The sequence below is a fragment of the Homalodisca vitripennis genome, unplaced genomic scaffold (genome assembly GCF_021130785.1).
Source record: "Homalodisca vitripennis isolate AUS2020 unplaced genomic scaffold, UT_GWSS_2.1 ScUCBcl_9920;HRSCAF=18574, whole genome shotgun sequence".
NCBI lineage: Eukaryota > Metazoa > Arthropoda > Insecta > Hemiptera > Cicadellidae > Homalodisca > Homalodisca vitripennis.
The window spans coordinates 1-18,491 of record NW_025786031.1 but is presented as its reverse complement, the minus strand read 5'-3'; the positions used below and the strand labels follow the sequence as shown (position 1 = coordinate 18,491).

At 35.7% G+C, this 18,491-nt stretch overlaps 1 pseudogene; it reads left to right on the top strand.

Moving 5' to 3' along the window:
• The first annotated feature begins 1,645 nt into the window (after positions 1–1,645).
• On the top strand, positions 1,646–15,078 carry LOC124374756 (annotated as a pseudogene).
• Positions 15,079–18,491: the final 3,413 nt, after the last annotated feature.

Below are 18,491 nucleotides of genomic sequence, written 5' to 3'. Positions count from 1 at the left end.
TAAGTAAGGTGTTTCAGTTTGTACTTGCTTTGAACAATCTAAAACATGGCATTAATAAATAGCCCAAAGCTAGAAAAAGTACATGGACAATACCAAGGATTCCTCAGAGGATCAGTTTCTATTTGGGCCATAGAACCAAAAATAGCTACTAATTTCTTGAAGAAAACAGTTTTAGAAAAATTGAAAGAATTCAAAACAATTTTTTAATACGGGGGAATTAGAAAAGAAAGGTCCGTTTTTTTTTTTTAAAAAAAACCCCAAACAGATTTTTTTTCAAAAAACTTGTTTTATTTGATTCCTGACATCAATCACTATTTTTCTACATAATTTCCACTTTTGTTTAAACACTTTTCATAACGATCTACAAGTTTTTGAATGCCGGTGTCATAGAAGTCGGCCGCCTGCGACGATAACCAGTCTTGTACTGCTTGTTTCACCTCGTCATCAGTGTCAAAGCACTTCCCGCCTAGGAACTCTTTTAGGTAGCGAAACAAGTGGAAGTCGCTCTGTACCAAGTCTGGGCTGTATGGCGGGTGTTCTAGCTGTTTCCAACCAAACGATTTGATGAGATTTTGGGCTTGGTTGGCAGAGTGGCGTCTGGCATTGTCATGCAGCAACGAAACTCCAGCTGTCAATAGGCCACGTCGCTTGTTCTGTATTGCTTGTCTAAGGTTAGTCAGAGTGTTGCAATAAGTGGCCGCATTTATTGTTGATCCTCGCACAATGAGCTCGACTAGCAATATCCCACGTCTATCCCAAAACACTGTCGCCATAACCTTGCGTGTGGACAATGTTTTTTTTGCTTTCACTTTAACCGGTGACGTCGAGTGACGCCACTCCATCGACTGGCGTTTCGTTTCTGGGCTTATGTGGGAAACCCATGTCTCGTCACCCATCACAATGTGGTCTAAAAGGTTATCACCTTCCTGATGAATTTTATCAAAAATTCAAGAGCAATACCCGTTCTTCTTTTTTTGTGTTTTCTCAGTAAGCAGCCTGGTAACCCAACGTAAGCACAATTTGAAATCAAAAATTTCAGAAACAATTTTAAACAATGCGGTTCTCCTCACGTTTGGAAATTCTATTGCTAATGAAGAAACAGTGAATCGCCGATCTTCACGAATTTTTTCATCAACGGTTTTCATCAAATCTTCGGTGATAACTGACGGCCGACCAGATCGTGGTTCGTCATGGACATTTTCCTGTCCATCTTTAAAAGCTCTCACCCACTTCCGCATTTTGCTGTCACACATTGCATTTGGACCGTACACTTCACTTATTTGTCCGATAAATATCCGCTGCAAAAACGTTTCTTGCTGTCAAAAAAAACCGGGACACAGACCGTATTAACACTATCGGCGGGAGGTTCAATAGTTTGTGAAAACATTTTAAAAAGGCACAGACAGCGAGACGACAAACGAGTTTCACTGCCAATAGCGTCGTTCTGCATGCAATGCTTGCCGGGAGTCAGGGCGCATGCGCATTTTCGATGCTCCGCTTACTGTTTATCTGTTTAACGCGAATCGGACCTATCTATTCTGAATTACCCTCGTAATACTGAACCGTTTATTAGGATATTAATACGAATTTTGTTATTTATAAAGTTTATTTCTTGTCCAATTATACAATAATTAGTTTGTCAAGGATGATGCAGGGGTTAGATGGTGCTGTATGTCTGTATGCTGATGATTTCAAATGTTTTTTTTTCCTGATCAGAAGCTTGAGAATATTGAAATTTTGCATCATATATTAATCTAAATTCGAAGTAAGGATTGTTTTGACAAAAAAGTAAAGTCAGAAAAAATTAATTATATTTCTTTTTCTACAAAAGCAATCCAGATCAAATTTCAACTGTGAACGTTTTTCAGGACAATGACAGACTCAAACAAGTAGACCACACAAAGTTTCTAGGACATAAAAGATAAAAATTTTAGCTTGGGATAAACATTCGAATCATTTTTACCTAATAAGATGACTACTCGGACTATATGCAAGTGCGACAGTATGGCAAAAATAAGTAAATTAAATACACACAGTTAATGTATTTTTAAATGATCCACTCTCCTTTAGCTTACGGAATAAGCATTTATAGAGCAACAATGATAAACAATTTAGATTGGTTATTGTCCCTACGAAAAAGAAATCTTTGAGAGCCATGAAACATGTAAAGATATACAGAATTATGTTTAACAAATTTATTCTGAACTTGGAATTCTGACATTATATGGTTTACACATATTTGAATCAGTAATTTATGTTAAAAGAAATTCTTTATCCTATACGAAAAATGTAATAAACATACATATAATACTCGATTTAATAGACTTATCTACATCCAAAAAAACAATCTCGAATTTGTACGAAAAGAAAACATATTACAGAGGTGTGGAGATATTTACAATTTAAACAAATCAACATTTATAATGGATACAGATCAGGTTATAAAGTAAAAAAAGTATTATTTAACTAATTTGTCCTCAATCATTCTTTTGATGCAAATTTCAATACAAAAACTGAATCAATCATTTAAAGAACCTTTGAAGATAAATTTTTAAGATTTCTAATTTTTTATCATTTGAATGAACTAATGTTACCGTTTTTTTTTCTTCCGTTTATTTTATTTATATTTTAAAAATTAATATTAAGTATTTAATTTTGTAGTCGGAGACTATTCTTTGTACGCCTTGTACATATTAATGGAATAAAGTGGTTTGACTATGAACTATTGTAAACATACAGGTAGATATTTCAAGAACTTTAAACAATCTTTCTACATCCATCTTTGATTCTAGACGCGTGTTTAGACTATGCTCCTTTTGAAATAGAAGAATGTCCTAATATGAAACACTTTTTGGAACAATCCCCGAATAAAAAAATTGTAACTAATTTATAGTTGTAGTGCGCAATGGAGGCCAGCTTGAGAAGACTGGGTTATTCTCCGGCATGACTAGCCCGCGCCACCAGAGACGAGTTTCTCATTGGGTGGCTTGGCTCATGGTCCTTCTTAGGCCAACAATAGGCGAGGAACTTCCCGCCGCCTCGCTCAAGCACGCCTTCGCTCACTCCAGTCAGCTGATCATTGACAAGTCCCTCAAGGGCTGGAAAGAAGTGGAATACGAGGTGGTCAGGGATGCCTTTGATAACTGCATAACGGTGAGTTGAGATTCCTTAGTTTTGTTCTAAGGAAGTAACAGATGATTTGTTCACTGAGGGCAAGAAAACTGAGTAACTTCTCATTGCTCTTAGTCTCGTATATGAGTGATCTAATTCAGTGGAGTTAGATAATCCACCCATTGTAGATCCACCCGTATATTATATTTAAAAAAAAATGTACACAGTTTTATAAATCCAGAATTTGGCTAGTATTATATAACTTGAAAGACAATGTTCTATTGAGGTTCAACAAAAAATATTATAGTTGTTTTTTCTTGACACGAGACAATTGTCAAATAAAACTGATTATTGATTCAAAGAATTCAATAGAAGCTCTTATAAACATTCACTACCTGTGAAATTGTGGTTGGCTATCTAGCAAAGGATAATCTTATGGTAAGAAGATGAATTAATTTCTATATGTTCTATTACTTGATTACTCTTATCCTTTAGACCCAATTTAGAAAAGAAAGATAGAAAGACAGCAGTCTGTAGTTTGCAATAATGTCTAGATTGTCTGCCTTAAAAATTAGCATAGATTTTTGAAATTTTAGTTATTACAAAAAACCTTTTTAAATAATAAAAGATAACATTCTACCAGCTTCTTCTTATTGGAATAGAAATTCTTAATTTATAAAACAAACACTCCAATAATTATAAACATTTTATTTTATGTAAAAAACATTTGAATTGTGAAGGAAACAGGATTTTTCCGGACATTTGCCATCGTTAAGTGAAACAAGAAAACAGTAAACACTACGTTTCGAGATCTGCAATCTGATCTCTTCTTCAGGTAAAGAACTAACCTAATACATAATTACAAACTAGGTTAAAATAAACAAATCTTACTAAAGCGTTGTGGCACGCCTGAGTCAGGAATCACAACCTACATGTTGTATGTCAACTTCACTAACACTAAAGACATGCACTTAATAAAAAACTATACAAAACACCGATCATTAAACTAAACTACGGAATACAGGTCACAATATGTCTTCACTCGTCTACTAACCATTTACGACTGACCAGAGGGGGTAGCCAATGGTAATCGTGACGGCCGGCTAAAACAAGATGGCGGAAATACAAGGGAAGGGGAACAGGAATGGGCCCTTTCGTTATTATTGGTTCATGCGAGATGAACTTCTTAAAACCATATTGTGACTCCGCATTGGTTTTATTGCAAATATCCGATCCGTTTGATACTTTTGGTATTCTCTTTAGTTCATTTTTTAGAATTGGCAACCAAAGCGGCCTAATCTCGACTGATGGTTGACTGATTGGTTGGTCTGCCAATTTAATGTATGTTGCCTCAATTAATTTCCTTTTGAAGAAATGTGGTTCCCGATGTATTATGTGGGCTTCATCCCAATTCATATGATGGTCTTCGGACCAACAATGGTGTGCAATTTTTGACTTTTCTGTGAAACCCTTTCTCGTGTTTTCTTTGTGTTCTTTTATCCTTATGTTTAGTGGTCTTTTTGTCTCGCCTATGTATTCCCTATTGCAGCTACATTTTATACTGTAAACACAGTTTTTTGGAATCCTGTGTGCCATTTTTTGGTTTTGTTTTTACGAGACTTTGTCTAAGAGTGTTGTGTGTTTTAAACGCGGTTCTAATGTTGTACTTTCTACCTACTCTTCTAATTTTCTCCGATAATCCCGGCACATAAGGGATTGACATAAACGCAAATTTATCACAATTCTGTTTTTCTGACTCAGGAATGATTCTTTCTGGTTCGTTTGCACTTATTAATTACTAATTGAGGGTATCCATTGCTTCTGAGATCCGATTCAATTTTCTTAAATTCTTCTTTTAGTCCATCTTTATCTGAGCACAAGCTCTTTGCTCTATCAAACAACGAGTAGGCTACTCCTTCTTTGACAGATTTTTGATGGTTGGATTGATAATTTAAATATTTTTCCTGTGTGTGTTTATCTTTCGAAAAACAGTTGTCTTAAGGACATCCCTATCTCTTAATACACACACATCCAAAAAGGGAAGCTTGTTTTGGACTTCCACTTCCATTCGTGAGGCGGATGGAAGGAGAAATACTATTAATGTGATTCAAAAAATTATTTAATTCAATGTCCTCCATGAGAAAAAATAACAAAGGTATCATCCACATACCTCCACCAAATCTTCGGTTTGAACTGAGCTGAAGCCAAAGCTTTTCGCTCGAATTCCTCCATAAAGATATTGGCGAAAATAGGAGACAGTGGAGAACCCATTGCCATCCCCTCATCTTGACGGTAAATTTTACCCTCTAACTCAAAATAATTGCATTGAGTGCATAGTTCTAACAGTTCCATAATTACTGGCACGGGAAGTTTAGTTTCTATCCTTTAATGTTTGGTCTTCTTTGAGACGTGATTTAATAATTCCGAGAGTTTCTGGAACTGGTACATTTGTAAATAGACTTTCGACATCAAAACTTACCAGTTTGTCAGTTTCAGTCAACTTTAGGGATTTTGACTTCTCTAACGAAATCCCTGGAATTTTTGATGAAAGAGTCAGTTTTTTCCTACCAATGGTGTTAAGATGTCCAAGAGGACTTTAGACAATTCCCTGCAAGGTGAATCACGAGAACTAATGATGGGCCGGAGAGGGGATGGTAGGTTTGTGGATTTTGGGAAGGCCATACATATGGGGGATTTTGGAGTGGTGAGGAGTTAATTTAGATCTAAATTTATCTGAAAAAAAATTCTTTATGTTTTCTTAAGGTGTTTGCTACTTTTGCGTTCAAATGAATCAGTCGGGTCTTTTATTTAAAACTGTATATTTGCCAGTATTTAAAGTTTTCCGCAATCTTTTCTTTATACGCTACTGAGTCAAGTACCACAGTAGCGTTGCCTTTGTCGGCAGGTAAGATTTTGACCGTGTCATCTTTCCCAAGGATCGACCTGGCCTTTTTCTCCTCTATTGTTAAATTGGGTTTTTGTGGGAGGAAATTTTTCTGAGTAAAAGACTGGCCTCGCAGCGGAAGCGGTCACCCTGTTTCCTCAGGTAACTGTGAAACAGCCGACTCAATTCCAGTTACGAAAATCCAGTTGCCTTTACCGATTTTTGTGCCACAGAAAAGTTTAAAAACCCTTGGATAATACTGATATTTCCGCTTCATTCAGGATTTTCGAAGAGAGATTGATTACGTTTTTATTATTTGCATCCGTATTCACGTTGCCATCCTTAGGCAAATCACATTTTTTAGGCCTAATTTTTTCCAGTTTGGAGATTTTCTTTTTCTTATCTGTTTCAGAAACTTTTATACATCTATTTTGGATGCTTTCGAGAATGTTGTTTGAATTCTGTACCGATCAGTGTTTTTAATTCAGTTTTTTTACACTCAATACTATTTTGGAGGAGGTATTTTTCACGATGATGATATGCAATTCTTTCTTTAAGTAAAGATTTAGAAGCAGGAAGACAAAATTTTACTGGCTTTCCTACTATGAAAAGGAGTTTTTTAGAGTTAACCCTATAGGCCAATAAGGTCTTCAACCTTACATTTATGCAAGAAAGTTAAATGATTAATGTGTTTAGTTAATTTAAGATGCAAGCTCTCAAGGTCTTTGATTTGTTTACTGGTTCCGGGTCCGTACCGAGAATCAATTCTTTGTTTGAAGGTTATTTTTGACGATGGAAGGATTGTGAAGGAAACAGGATTTTTCCGGACATTTGCCATCGTTAAGTGAAAACAAGAAAACAGTAACACTACGTTTCGAGATCTGCAATCTGATCTCTTCTTCAGGTAAAGAACTAACCTAATACATAATTACAAACTAGGTTAAAAATAAACAAATCTTAACTAAAGCGTTTGTGGCACGCCTGAGTCAGGAATCACAACCTACATGTTTGTATGTCATGTCAACTTCACTAACACTAAAGACATGCACTTAATAAAAAAACTATACAAAAACACCGATCATTAAACTAAACTACGGAATACAGGTCACAATATGTCTTCACTCGTCTACTAACCATTTACCGACTGACCAGAGGGGGGTAGCCAATGGTAATCGTGACCGGCCGGCTAAAACAAGATGGCGGAAATACAAGGGAAGGGGAAACAGGAATGGGCCCCTTTCGTTATTATTGGTTCATGCGAGATGAACTTCTTTAAAACCATATTGTGACTCCGCATTGGTTTATTGCAAATATCCGATCCGTTTGATACTTTTGGTATTCTCTTTAGTTCATTTTTTAGAATTGGCAACCAAAGCGGCCTAATCTCGACTGATGGTTGACTGATTGGTTGGTCTGCCAATTTAATGTATGTTGCCCTCAATTAATTTCCTTTTGAAGAAATGTGGTTCCCGATGTATTATGTGGGCTTCATCCCAATTCATATGATGGTCTTCGGACCAACAATGGTGTGCCAATTTTTGACTTTTCTGTGAAACCCTTTCTCGTGTGTTTTCTTTGTGTTCTTTTATCCTTATGTTTAGTGGTCTTTTTGTCTCGCCTATGTTATTCCCTATTGCAGCTACATTTTATACTGTAAACACAGTTTTTGGAATCCTGTGTGCCATTTTTTGGTTTTGTTTTTACGAGACTTTGTCTAAGAGTGTTGTGTGTTTTAAACGCGGTTCTAATGTTGTACTTTCTACCTACTCTTCTAATTTTCTCCGATAATCCCGGCACATAAGGGATTGACATAAACGCAAATTTATCACAATTCTGTTTTTCTGACTCGTAGTGTTACTGTTTTCTTGTTTCACTTAACGATGGCAAATGTCCGGAAAAATCCTGTTTCCTTCACAATCCTTCCATCGTCAAAAATAACCTTCAAACAAAGAACATTTGAATTATTAATAACTTATTATTAAATAATTAAATATTAAATTATTATTAAATTAAATTATTAAACTAATTAAAAATAAATGAATAAAGTCAGTTAGTTAGTTTTTAGATTTTTATTATTTATTTTTTAAATTAATTTTTAATTTCTGTTTATTATTTAATTAATTATTGGAGTGTCTGTTTATAAATTAAGTAATTAAGGATAAATTTATCAGATGAATTTGTAAATTAAAAGTTGTTTAGCAATATTAGTTATTGGTATTGGATGTCTTCAAAACTTTTTGAATATTTGTTGGGAAATGAATTATTATATACATGATTTCATCAGCCAAGCATATACGTACTTAGTTTTAGCACAACCTGATAATCTACACAAAGTTTTAAACGTCGGGTGTGTCCGCCAGGTCTGCAACATGGAGAACGTGGACCCGCTAGGGATTCACACAGGGGAGTCTATTGTAGTAGCTCCCAGTCAGAACCTTGAGCAATCGGGAGTCACCACAAGCTGCGGACCACGGCTCTCAATGTGATCCGGCACTTTGGAGTGGTGGGGCGAGTGCAATATCCAGTACGCACTCAGTCCCACTTCCCAGGAGTACTACATCATTGAGGTAAACCAGACGTTAGGAGGTACTAGGAATTATTAGCGAGACTTGAGATTCTTTGAGGACACCATCCAGTATGTGTTCAGTCCAACTTTACAGGAGTACTATATCATTGAGGTAACAGACGTTAGGAGATACTAGAGAAATTATTATGCGAGACTTGAGATTCCTTCTTTGAGGACAACCATCCAGTATGTGTTCAGTCCAACTTTACAGGAGTACTATATCATTGAGGTAACAGACGTTAGGAGATACTAGAAATTATTAGTGAGACTTGAGTCACTTTGAGGGCAACGTCCAGTACACACTGTAATGTAATAGATCTATATATATTTTAAAAAAGACTGAAGGTTTGGTAGTGTTGAATATGTTGAAAACTTAAATTAGTTCAGTAAAAATATTTTTTCTTACTTTATAAATGTATGTTTTCATATTGAAGATGGATTGGATTTCTGTAATTAACATGAGTAATTTTAATGATTTAGGAGTAATTTAAGTTTGTTTACAATTAAAGTTGCTTGTATTTTTATATTGTTATTGTAGAACTTGGGTTTGCTGCTTAGTTTTTTCTTTTTTTTTAATTAAGAAGGTGATAATGACCTCCCACCCAAGTGCAAGATTTGTTTCTTTTTGGGTTGGTATATTTTTTTCAAGCTGTATATTGTTGTATACTGTATTTACATGTATTTGAATGAGAAAATAAATTATTTTTTATTATTATTAGTTGAACAAAAGTAATTTTTTTAAAGAATATTAGGAAATTCGTTAAAAAGTCATATTGGCCTCTCTGTCAAACATCAAAACTCGCATTGTTGGATGATCCATGTTTTTTACGCTCTTTGATTCATATAGTTTGTTTAGTTGAAGTCATTCATGGATGACGCATTGTAATCTTCATGTTTAAAACCATTCTGAGTAAATTTGTTAACTGCCACTGAGCTTTGGAAGAAAAATTAAAAAAAATTCACTTTCTGAAAGTTTTCAAGAAGAATAATAATAATTTATTCACACAATAAGAAGACAAAGGTTTTCTGTGCAACTCAAAACATCAGTATCCGGAAACGCTCTCTACAGTTCTTGTCTGGTCTCAATTCTCCAGACGACCCTCTATACTCTCTTTAGAGGAGTGAATACTTTTATTAAAGTTGATAACACTATAAAGTTTCCAAAATATTATTCCTTACCTCAGCTTCGACTCAAATAATCCTAAGTAACCCAGTTTAAGAACTTGTTCTGAGGCAAATATAGAAAGGCACCTCAGGGCGAATGTAGCTGAATTTAGCTGCTTTGATAATCCAACTTTTTAAGCATAGTTGTTCCCTACTCTATTCATGGTGACAAAAATATGAAGCTCATACTGACTGCAGGTGACCGCCAGACTGTCCCGAAGCTCGGCCTTGGCCAGTAAGGCCACAGGCTTCCCACTGGCCTACGTCGCAGCCAAGTTGGCCCTGGGCTTGGCACTGCCCGACATCAAGAACTCCGTCACCGCCACAACCACCGCCTGCTTCGAGCCCAGTCTGGACTACTGTGTCGTCAAGATACCCCGCTGGGATCTGAGCAAGTTCTCCCGAGTGAGCACCAGGTAGGGTCCTGTTTCTCGTGACGTATTGTTAAGTGCCATCTAGTAATGGAAAGATGTGGTTAAAAGTACGTCAGGATGAGGTAGAATTCTTTATTTGAAATGTTCAATTCACGATGGATTATTTTAAGGGATAATAGGATTTCGGACATTTGATATCGTTATAACACTTTTGACATATAACAATGGTAAATGAGGTGGAAATGATATTCTCTGCACAAAATTGCAAAATATGAACAGGTAAAATCTACTTCGAACATTTCTTAAATTCTTTTCTTAGTTTAAAGGAATTAATAATAATTTTAACCTGAAAAGTAGAAGGAAAAGTAATGAAGTTTTATTAAAAGTAATAATAGAAATAACCATCCATTGTTTTTATTATAATTTGTGTTATAACTTCACTCTACCAAATCAATCCAGGGCCTTTTGTGAGAAGAAACGTTTGTACGTGGGGGCTAAATGTTACAAACAGACTTACTGAAGAAATCAAAAGCGTTGAGGCTTGAGTTTTGAAGAATAAACCGCATCATTGGCTGTCGGAGAGACCTTTTTATAATTTAAATGGAACTGATAGTTTTGGTAATTATCTTGATTACTACAAGTTGTAATTGTAATGTATTGTAAACTTTTGACACCACTTCAATTCTTGATGATACTTGATTTCTTGATTTTGAAATAAAGTTATTCTCTCTCTCTCTTCTCTTAGTTGTGTTCAGAAATCATAAGAAATATAGACTGGCATTCCTTTCTAAAATTCTCTAAACTATTAGTTCCTTGGAAACTATTAGGCATACTACGAATAGTAATGTAATAGTGACCTAATTGATTTTTAAAATAAGGATGAAGTCAGAACGCCTTTTAAATTATGTATAATTTTATACTTTAGACAATTTAACTTTTTTTCACCAAACGTCTCTTTATCACTTCAATCACAATCCTTTTACAACTTACTTACTTACTGCCGGGGCGTAACAAATCTCAGTCGATTCTTTGCCTCGTCTATGAGCCTCTTCCACGCCACCCAGTCTTCCGCCAGATCCACAGACCCTCCACACCGGGTCACATCTTCGACCACTTGATCGCACCATCTTATCTTTGGCCTACCCAAAGGGCGCCTTCCTGTCGGTACCGCTTTGGTTAGACCCTCTTTTAACCTTGTCGCCCTCCCCTGTATCCCCTCCGAATGTACAATGTCCTAGCCAGGCTAATTTCTACTCTTTGCCTTCACCAAAGCCACAATATCAGGATCGTCTTGGGTTATTACATTGCTGTAATTCTCTATTTTTTAGTTATGTCGCCACCACCCCTTCCATCACACTATTTGTGGTCCTCAAAATATTTTTTTCGGAGAACTATTATTCTCAAAAACAATCAACCGCCCCTCATTTTTCTCCTTCGTTAATGTCCATGTTTTCACTTCCATACATTAGTGACTGGGTTGAATGATTGTTTTTTATAAATTCTTATTTTGGAGCATTGTTGACAAACAATCTTGACGTAAAGAGTCTTTGGTACCACGCCCCCAAGACACCTTATTTTGCAATTAGCTTAATATTGCTTTTGTAATCTCCTCGATATTCCCTCCACGTTTTTGCTGTTTATTGTTACAACACCCAAATATTTATTAAACTTTCTATCACCAGTCTAATCGAGTGAGTCTGATCCAATGCTTAAGTTTTGTTCTCGCACATTTCCATGCATGTCTTCCAAAATGAATATAAGATTTTTAGTTCTTAATATCTTCATTTCAGCTACTTAAAAGCCTACTGTTTGACATTTCTCCTTAATAAAACTTTTTGTTAGGTGTGGAGAGGGTCATCCCAAACTTTCTTGACAAGATCACTACATCATCCGACCAGAAATGCCATTATGTTCAGGTCCACATCCCTAATTTAACCCATCTTTGTAGTCTTTTAACTTTTTGTAATGCCTCTTCCACAGCCAGGTTGTAAGAGAGCCGTGAGGAGAAATCCCATCTCCCTGTCGTCTTACTCCAGTGGTTTTGATTAAGGAAGTTTTAACCCGGACATTTCCTCCATCTATTCTTATTTTGGCCTTTGAGTCACTTATACACATTTTTGACATAAGTCCTTAATCAGTTTTTTGCGGGATGGGGGTTGGTTCCAATTGTTTTTTCCTAGTCGTTCTTTGAATAGAGCATTCCTATCCTATGCTGTCATAAGCTTTCTTGATAGTTCATTAATATTTCGTGCTGAAATTGCCTGTTTAAGTTAGGAAAATTTGATCTATGTGGACCTGGCCTTTCATATTAACATTCCTGAGTTTGTTTGTGCCTGTTCATCAATTATTATGCTAGTTTCAGTAATGAAAGATGGAGACTTTAATCTTAGAAAGTTAAAACATTTATTTTTGAAAATACTCTTGATAAGACGGGTGTTGCAAAAAGTAGAATATTCTCTGGCTAGATGGAATTTTTAGAAGACATAAATTTGTTTAATCCCCCTTTTTTGTGCAGAGGATAATTACCACTGGCTTCTCTCCATACCTCCTGGTATATTATTATAATTTCCTCTTACCCTAATACTTTTTGTAATAAGTTTTATGTATTTCTTTTATCAGGAATTTTCCTCCACTCTTTTAATAATCTCACTTGTAAATTTCCGTCTTAACTAGGAGCCCTTATTGGCATTTACCGCTTCGCTACTCGCGGTCGCTTCTACTTCTTGAGTAGGAGGGTGGACATCACCTCGGTTTGTACATGTTGGTAACTTTAAAATTCATTCGTCAACGTCTTTTTGTTTGTACTTAGTGGTCACAATTCAGGAGTTCTTCAAAAGTAGTCTTTCCAACACTGTTTAAACCCCTGATTCTTTGTCCCCATCACTAACATGTCCCCATGTTTTGCGTCTTTTATGTTATTTCCCATAGCTTGTTTGCTGAGAACGCCTTGGGTTTGAAAAAACGGATTGTTAGGCTGTAAAAATCAGTCTTGCGTTATTTGCTGTTCTCTGCATCATTCTCACGCCTTGATGTAAGTTTTTCCGTTTGAGGAAGTCTCTTTTTTTTTTTCGCTCGTCTAAGTACCACTCTGGTATTTCTGTTATGATCTTTCACAGTATTCTGTCCTACAGTCGTTCTGTCCATTTCTTTCCTGCCTTCCTATCATCCACATTGTTCCTGCTTGCTAAACCACCGGCTTGCTTTATTTCTCCTTTCTTCTCTGTTTACGGCTGTCCTGCATTCCTCTGTATAGCACACAAGGATTCTTTGTTTCATATATGGTTTTCCTTTGTGACCCCACACACAACTTCCTTTACTGTTTTCAGTTGACTATAGTTTGTAAATATTTTTCCGACATTATGTTTTTTCCAATCTTGTCTGACTCAGTCATTGTGTGTCTCTATGTCTTTCATCTTCCAATAATTTGCGAATCGTTATTACTCAATTTAATTTTTAAATTCCTCTCCTGACGTTAGACTTCTTATGGTATTGTTATTTGTCCAGCAAACGCTAATTGCTTCTTTCCTAGTGTGTTTCTCCTTTTTAATTCTACATTTATTCTTTTGTCTTAAAGCTAATTTAAGGACCTAATATAGTGGTCTTATCTTGTGTATCCACAGATTACCCTGCACCTCTGACTGTCCGCGCTGACATTTGTAATTGCTGCTATATCATGTCTATTGTCTACTAATACATGATCCAATTTGGTTTTGCTTGTTTTCTCCCATCCTGGAGCGAAAACCCATGTAGCTTTGTAGATATAATCTTTTCCTTGGGAACATTGTGCTACAATAATTTCATAGTTCTGTTGAACATAGCTAAAGTCGAGCAGTCTCAACGACCAGTTTTCATTTTGTTTGAATCATGTAAACTCTCCTTTCCAGCTACTTCTGGTCCAATAGTTTGTCACTTATGCCCGACTTTTGCAATTAGCATCACCCATCACCCAACTTCCCACATCATATTGAGGCAGCTTATTTGATCTAATTCCTCTTAAGCCTAATTGCCATAGAATACACTGCTTTCTCCTCTATCTAGCCAGACCTCCATTCTATAGGAGCATATAAGATTTATTACAACGAAAGATTCTAGGATTTCCCGCTTAACCTAATATTGCACAGTCGATTTTATAGTTCAACAACTAGTAGCCTTTTTACAACTAGTATTCATAAAACTGACATCAAACCAATTAAAAGATATTTGGCAGTGACTCGTGGTACAATAATTAATGTTCTTAATTGTTTTTTGTTAATAGTTCCATAAATAAGTAATTCATTATCAATGAATTCACATCATGTACAATTTTGAGTTCTGACAACATATATTTTGTTAATTTTAGTTTATTGTATGGCAAATTCATTGCCACACATTGTTTTAATTTTTGTTATTGCGCTGTTGTAATACTATTAGGGCTTTTTTATGTATTAGGGTTTTTTGACACCTTAGGAATTGGGTGGAATGAAATCCTTCCAAATGTTTGTTTCCTAATTTTTTGTAACATACAACAATGAAAAATGTTCTAATGTTATATAACCAGAGAAGTGTTTTCGGAGATCTAAAACTCCAGAAAGAAGATATCATTAATGGCATGTTGACTAAACGACAAGATCCCTGCAAAGTGTGATATTACCGTCTAACATATTACAGTCTCATGATCGATCTTAATAAAGACCGGTTCCCTTCTGACACTGTAAATGAGTCAGGATGTCAGAGTTAACTACTCGTCGTATTCTTTTCTCAAAGTATTGTAACTTCAGATTGGGTGCTCCATGAAGAGTGTCGGGGAAGTTGATGGCGGTGGGCCCACAAATTCGAGGAAGCGTTCCCAGAAAGGCACTGCGAATGGTGGGACGAGAATACAGCATGTTTCGAACCCGTACTGCAAAGGCGGATGTGTGACATCGCAGTTGGAGCAGCCGACAGACATTCGCCTGTTCGGGCGGCCCGCGGCGGCTCAAGGCCGGATACACAATCGACAGGTGAGGTTAGATAATTTACATTAACTGATACATTCGTAAAGTGTTTTGTATGTAGTACGTATCTCTGAATTCAATGTTTATATAGAATAAAAGGACACAGATGATGTTTGTGATGTTGGTGTTGGTTCTTGATGGTGTGAAGAATAGAAAAAAAAGACAGCAATAGAAATTCACAAAACACATTGCACAGTCTTTCGTGTTGATACGTGTAATAATGAACATCCTGTGTTATAGTGATAATTTCATAGTTAGGTATTAGAGAGCACATTAGCAACAAAACAATCCAATTACTGTTAAGTCAATTTAATTCAAACAATGCTACTTAAGTCTCTAGTTCATGCAGTTTAGTATCAGGCAATTAACACAGGCATGGAAGTTGAGTTAAAATTTGAGATTTGTAATAACTGAAGTTGGTAAGCATGAATTTTATTTATTAACAGTGTTTACTAAGGCAGGTCTCAAGAATGAATAGCATAAATCTATAAGATAGCATGCATAAATGGATTTTAGTGAGAGAAAAAACGAGGCTGTGGAAAAATTAGAAACATTTGCAGGTTAGTTTATGTAAAGGGGTCAGGAAATATGCCATGAATTGTTAGAAGAAAAATGCTGAAACTGTTTATTGGATATTTAATTTAGAAGGTTATGTTTAGGGGTGGTGGAATCCCTTTGGTGAAACAAGTAAATAAGAAAGAGGAGACTGCAAATACGAAAGGTTACGCCTGTGAAAGTGTAGAATGACTAGGTGTTAGATATTTTGTAATATAGTTTTTGCATGTATCGCAGCGCTAATTGCTGTGTAACGGTGGAATGTTCTTATTTAATGTTCTCTGTAGACTCTACGGAGCTGAACCAAAATCGACCACGTTGTTCCTTTCATATGATGCCAAACATCGTTAACTAACAGACAGTACAGGAACGGCTTACACAGCCCCCTAGCTGCTGACAGCGGGAACATCTGTCACACCGGCCAAACGACTTGGGTTTCTCCGACAAGCAGATAGCTGCCTGCGTCAAGTCTTCAGCGCTCGCCTTGCGCAATAAACGGGAGGACTGCGGTAATTGGTCTCTTTTTAGAGCAGCTTATCTGGGTGGAAATGGTTTTTTCTAAGTAGGTTTGTTTTTTTTTTTTTCTCTTAGGACAGGAAACTTATAAATTACACTTATTCCTTGTATAGAACCTTTGCGCTGCTTCCGGAGTGACAAGATATCCAGTATGGGTAAGGTTAGGGAGTAAGGGTGGGCCCGCCTCCCCGAGTAGAGAACCATGAAGGAAGAATTAGGGCACTACATCTCAAAGACAGATGTCCCCCTGGAAGAAGGGGAGGCCAGCTCTGAACCAGCCTCTCCAGTCCCAAAAACAAGGCAGGGGGGTGGCATACTCCTTGGTGAGGTTAGCAAGAACCACTGACGTTAGGGAACAAACCCCTCCAACTCCAACAATCGAATCTCCCACAGTAGACTAGACCTAATCAAAATTGGCCCATGAACCACCAGAATCTCGACATATGCGGTTAGTTATATGCTGCTCTTGGACATCCAAAAGTTTTCCCAGATTGAAGGTGACACATCGTTTTTTTGCTGTGCCCAGTGGTGGGTTTCAACTGGAAGGTATAAACCAGCCAGAAGTGATCCCCTGCTGAGTGTTCTAATAGGTTGAATGCTGACATGTTTTAATTTATTAATAGCGAGTCACTGACTGCTTATAATTCTATATAACTTCCTAACCACTGTTGTTCAACGTTGTAAATTAACTCTGGAATGGGCAGTTGTCTTTTTTAGATGCTTTTTTGAAATGCTTCTAACCATATCTAAAAATGTACCTAATTTGAATAAGTTTTCCTTAAATAGCTAAGATGTGAAACATTCTATATTACGTATTTGCATTGCGTAGTGCTAAATTAGGTCAACGTTTATTTATTTTTTTGCAGTTCTACACAAATTTATCGTTTCCGTACTTTTATCAGCTTTTCAGTTTTTATTGCAAAAAAAGTTTTATATTTAATGAATTAAACTATATAAACCTTCACCGGAAAACAACTCCACTTTTTTAATCAATAAACCCCTCACACTTCATGTGGCAACTAACGATCCATCAGCTGACATTATTCTACATAACATCCATGCATCAACACCTAATGAGAACTCTGCAAAATGCATAAATAAACCAAAAAACATCCAGTGCAAGAAAATATTAATAGTAACCTAGCCTGTATATCACATTCACAAAACAATACTTCTTTAACTTGTAAGAACCGTATAGATTCACAAAAAACAAATATTAATAATATAAAAACCTTAACCTTATTACACCAAAATGCTCAAAGTATCCTAAATAAAGTTATACAGCTGGAGTATCTGAGTCATGATGTAAATGTAGATATAATTGCTATAAGTGAACATTGGTTGTCAGCAAAAAACTTAAAATATTTTCAGATTAAAAATTACGTTGTAGCCTCAATTTATTGTAGAATTAGTTTGACACGGGGAGGTTCTTGTCTTCTTGTAAAAAATCATATACAATTTATTGAACGTAATGATATTTGTAAATTTAGTGAAGACTTTGTTTTTGAATGTTCCTCTATAGAGTTAATTTCAACTAATTCTAATAAATTAAATATTTTAACTGTTAGTTGTTACAGAACACCAGACTCCGATATTCATATATTCATTTCCAAGTTGCAATTGTTATTTGAATTAGCTTTGAAAGAGAAAAAGTACTTAGTTGTCTTAGGTGATTTTAACATTAATTTATTAAACCATAACTCAGAGTCTTTAGCTTTTAAGAATATTTTAAAATGTTATAATTTTAGATATTTTATAAATGAACCTACTAGAGTTACCAAACATGTTGAATCTTGTTTAGATAATATTGTTAGTAACATACCTCAGAATCTGCTATCAAGTCTTAACCTTCACTCTGGCTTTTCAGATCATAATTTTTCTCAAATTTTGAAAATAAATGTCAATAATTTATTACTAAAAAATGAAAATAGTAAAATAATTACACATAGGATATTTTCTGAGCAGGGTCATAGAATGTTTCATGACTTTCTGCAAAAGGAGGACTGGTTTGATGTGATTTCTGGTGAATCGGTTGATGCAAATTTCTCAAAATTTGTTGATAAGCTGATATTATATTATGAATTAGCATTCCCATTAAAAACAATAACAAAACTTAAGTCAAGTCCAAATTCCTGGGTAACTGATGTGGTTAGGGCAAGTGCTGTCCTGTCAAGGGAGCTGTTTGCCAGAGCCAAGTCAATAAACACAGAAAATAGCTGGAAAGAATATAAAACTTACCTTAAACATCATAAGAAAATAGTCCTTTATGCAAAAAGAGAACCCCTAGTAAATAAAATACAATCCTCTAAAAATATTCCAAGAACAACCTGGAATATCATTAATTCAGA